A 5043-nucleotide genomic window follows, 5' to 3' on the forward strand; every position below is an offset into this window, starting at 1 on the left:
TTGAGTTCTGTGTGTGTGTGTCCCATAATCTGGGATGTCTGGGGGCTGATCAAGAAAAAATATAAAATTGTATTTATCACATGTGCCAAACACAACAGGTGTAGGTAGACCTTACAGTGAAATACTTACAAGCCCTTAACCATCAATGCAGTTTTTAGACATAAGTGTTTAATGTATTTACTCAAACTGAAGTATACAAATAAATTTAAAGTGCAACGAAATAACAGCAGCGACGCTATATACGGGGGGTACCGGTACAGTCAATGTGTGGGGGCAAAGGTTAGTCGAGGTAATATGTAGGTAAAGTGACTGCGTAGTTAACCAGTAGTAAAAATGGGGGTGGAGAGGGTCAATGCAAATAGTATGGGTATCAATTTGATTAGCTGTTCAGGAGTCTTATGGCTAGGGGGTAAGCTGTTAAGAAGCCTTTTGGACCTTAACTTGGTGCTCCAGTACCGCTTGCCGTGCGGTAGCAGAGAGAACAGTATATGACTAGGGTGGCTGGAGTCTTGGGCCATTTTTAGGGCCTTCCTCTGACACCGCCTGGTATAGAGGTCCTGGATGGCAGGAAGCTTGGCCCCAGTGATGTACTGGGCCGTACGCATTACCCTGTAGTACCTTGCGATCAGAGGCTGAGCAGTTGCCATACCAGGAGGTGATGCATCCAGCCAGGATACTCTTGATGGTGCAGCTGTATACCTTTTTGAGGATCTGAGTGCCCATGCCAAATATTTTCAGTCTCATAAGGAATAGGCGTAGCCGTGCCATCTTCACGACTGTTGGTGTGTTTGGACCATGATAGTTTGTTGGTGATGTGGACACCAAGGAACTTGAAGCTCTCAACTTGCTCCACTACAGCCCTGTTGATGAGAATGGGGGTGTGCTCTGCCCTCCTTTTCCTCTCTAGTCCACAATCATCTCCTTTGTCTTAATCACGTTGAGGGAGAGGTTGTTATCCTGGCACCACACTGCCAGGTCTCTGATCTCCCTATAGGCTGTCTCATCGTTGTCGGTGATCAGGCTTACCACTGTTGTGTCGTCGGCAAATGTTAATGATGGTGTTGGAGTCATGCTTGGCCATGAAGTCCTGGGTGAACAGGGAGTACAGGTGGGGACTGAGCACGCACCCCTGAGGGGCCACCATGTTGAGGATCAGCGTGGCAGATGTGTTACATACCCTTAGCACCTGGGGGCGGCCCATCAGGAAGTCCACGATCCAATTGCAGAGGGAGGTGGTAAGTCCCAGGGTCCTTAGCTTAGTGATGAGCTTTGAGGGCACTATGGTGTTGGAACGCTAGGTGTTCCTTTTGTCCAGGTGGGGAAAGGGCAGTGTGGAGTGCAATAAATATTGCGTCATCTGTGGATCTGTTGGGGTGGTATGCAAATTGGAGTGTGTCTAGGGTTTCTGGGATAATGGTGTTGTGAGCCATGACCAGCCTTTCAAAGCACTTCATGGCTACAGACTTGACTGCTACAGGTCAGTAGTCATTTAGGCATGTTACCTTTGTGTTCTTGGGCACAAGAACGATGGTGGTCTGCTTGAAACATGTTGGTATTACAGACACGGTCAGGGACAGGTTGAAAATGTCAGTGAAGACACTTGCCAGTGTGTCAGCGAGTACTCTGAGTACATGTCCTGGTAATCTATCTGGCCCTGCTGCCTTGTGAATGTTAGCCTGTTTAAAGATCTTACTCACATTGGCTATGGAGAGCGTGATCACACAGCCGTCTGCAACCGCTGGTGCTCTCATGCATGCTTCAGTGTTGCTTACCTCAACGAGCATAGAAGTCATTTAGCTCGTCTGGTAGGCTCATGTCAATGGGCAGCCTTGCCACATCCGACGAGCATCGGAGCCGGTGTAGTACGATCAGGATGAATACAAAGCAGGATCAATTAGTTAGCCAGTTTACGTGCCTAAATAATAAAATAAAAATTGTACAGTACCAGTCAGAAGTTTGGACACACGTACTCATTTGAAGGTTTTTCTTTATTTTTACTATTTTCTACAATGTAGAATAATAGTGAAGACATCAAAACTATGAAATAACACATGGAATCATGTAGTAACCAAAGAAAAGTGTTAAACAAAACAAAATATATTTTAGATTCTTCAAAATAGCTACCCTTTGCCTTGATGACATCTTTGCACACTCTTGGCATTCTCTCAACCAGCTTCATGAGGTAGTCACCGGGAATGCATTTAAATTAACAGGTGTGCCTTGTTAAAAGTGAATTTGTGGAATGTCTTTCCTTAATGCGTTTGAGCCAATCGGTTGTGTTGCGACAAGGTAGGGGTGGTATACAGAAGATAGCCCTAGTTCGTGAAAGACCAAGTCCATTTATTTGGCAAGAACAGTTCAAGTAAGCAAAGAGAAATCACAGTCCATCAGTCACTGCGGAAAATTTCCAGAACTTTGAAAGTTTCTTGAAGTGCAGTCACAAAAACCATCAAGCGCCCTGATGAAAGTAGCTCTCATGTGGACCTCCTCAAGAAAGGTAAACCCAGAGTTACCTCTGCTGCAGAGGTTAAGTTAATTTGAGTTACCAGCCTCAGAAATTGCAACCCAAATAAATGCTACACAGAGTTCAAGTAACAGACACATCTCAGCATCAACTGTTCAGAGGAGACTGCGTGATTCAGGCCTTCGTGAGTGAGTTTCTGGACAGAAACCACTACTAAAGGACACCAATAAGAAAAGACTTGCTTGGGCCAAGAAACAGTAGCAATGGACATTAGACTGGTGGAAATCTTTCCTTGTGGTCTGATGAGTCCAAATTTGAGAATTTTGGTTCCAACCACCGTGTCTTCGTGAGACGCCGAGTAGGTGAACATATGATCTCCACATGTGAGATTCCCACTGCAATCCCCACCCCGGAGGAGGTGTGATGGTGTGGGGGTGCTTTGCTGGTAACTGTGATTTATTTAGAATTTAAGGCACAGTTAGCCAGCATGGCTACCACAGCATTCTGCAGCGATACAACATCCCATCTGGTTTGCACTTAGTGGGACTATCATTTGTTTTTCAACAGGACAAAGACCCAACACACCTCCAGGCTGTGTAATGGCTATTTGACCAAGAAGGAGAGTAATGGGAGTGCTGTGTCAGTTGACCTGGCCTCCACAATCTCCCGGCCTCAACCCAACTCATTCAAGACTGTTGGAAAAGCATTCCAGGTGAAGCTGGTTGAGAGAATTCCAAGCGTGTGCAAAGTTGTCATTGAGGCAAAGGGTGGCTACTTTGAAGAATATGAAATATATTTTGATTTAACACTTTTTTGGTTACTAAATGATTCCATATGTGGTATTTCATAGTGTTGATGTCGTCACTATTCTACAATGTAGAAAATAGTAAAAAATAAAGAAGAACCCTTGAATGAGTAGGTGGTCCAAACTTTTGACTGGTACTGTACTTCAACTTGAAATGGGTATGGTCTAATTGACTCAACTACCAAGAACACATACAGTATCATTAAGCTTTCTTAATAAATGGTTGTTCATTAATGTTGGCTGGCTAAATAAGGCTTCCCTTATTTGTAGTATACCTTTGTGGTATACCCATCTGAAACACCCCACCACAGCTAGTGATAGTTGACAATCTATAACAACTGAAATTGCCAACCCATTCAATCTGCCCAACGTTATGCCATGCCCATGAACCATTGTCCAAAAACTGAAAGGTGGTTTGCACACACAGAAATAGAAATGCATTTTTTTGTTCGTTTTTTTGCAGCAAGGGAAAAGTTAAGACGCACCAAGACATGAGCCATTGTCCATCTGCCACATCATATACAAGCCTATGGGAGTACTTTTCTCTATTCCATTTGAAAAACTAGCCACAAGGTGGCAACATATTCCCACAAGAACATCTTGGAGAATTTCTTCCACAGCACACCACAATCCTATTAGGGTAAATCAGTGTATCACGCCCTACACAAAACAACAGGCTTCTTCATCCACCCCTGATGGGTCCACAGTTTGATTTGATCCAACAAATGGTGATTGTCTTGCAGCTGCAGACATTTGGTGAATAAGTAGACCTGGGCATCAGCAATTCGTAACCCCTTTATATAAATACTTATCCATGGGCCCTGGTCAAAAGTACTGCACTATATAGGCAATAGTGTACTTGATACGGGTCTTGGTCTGTTTCCTATTAGTGTACAGCTGTTGAAAGATCAGCATAAAGGAGTGAGTGGGCTTACAGTTTTCTTTACATAATCTTGACCTTTTTTTATTTTTTATAAATAAAGGGATAAGGAACATTGACAACCAAATCAGATGTAGAAATGCCCCCATGCACCGACCCACCCACTCAAAAACAATTAATTGGTCTTTCCATTCCTTCTTCCCCCTGATATGCAAGCGCATGAATCAAACGCTGAGAGTTTGTGTATGCACTACTCTGGCCTTCTTGGTTTGTATGCTCTCCTCTGGCCATCTTGGTTTGTATGCTCTCCTCTGGCCATCTCGGTTTGTATGCTCTCCTCTGGCCATCTTGGTTTGTATGCTCTCCTCTGGCCATCTTGGTTTGTATGCTCTCCTCTGGCCATCTTGGTTTGTATGCTCTCCTCTGGCCATCTTGGTTTGTATTTCTCTCCTCTGGCCATCTTGGTTTGTATTTCTCTCCTCTGGCCATCTTGGTTTGTATTTCTCTCCTCTGGCCATCTTGGTTTGTATGCTCTCCTATGGCCATCTTGGTTTGTATGCTCTCCTATGGCCATCTTGGTTTGTATGCTCTCCTATGGCCATCTTGGTTTGTGTGCTCTCCTATGGCCATCTTGGTTTGTGTGCTCTCCTATGGCCATCTTAGCACTATCATCATTGGTCAGATGGCTCAGACAGGCCAGATTCAGACCATCTGTCTTAATGTGTACAGGCATCCTGGGACGTTATACCACCCCAGCTTCCTCCAGGAGAAGCTTGAGAGACCGGGACTGGGCAGCCTATTTATCAGAAGAAGCTTGTGTGACGGCCGATGGCAAAGAAACTGGATCGGCCATTAGTTGGGGGGGGGGGCAGGTGTTTGGATGTTAGGCTTTAC

The sequence above is a fragment of the Oncorhynchus gorbuscha genome, linkage group LG22 (assembly GCF_021184085.1).
Source record: "Oncorhynchus gorbuscha isolate QuinsamMale2020 ecotype Even-year linkage group LG22, OgorEven_v1.0, whole genome shotgun sequence".
Classification (NCBI taxonomy): Eukaryota; Metazoa; Chordata; class Actinopteri; order Salmoniformes; family Salmonidae; genus Oncorhynchus; species Oncorhynchus gorbuscha.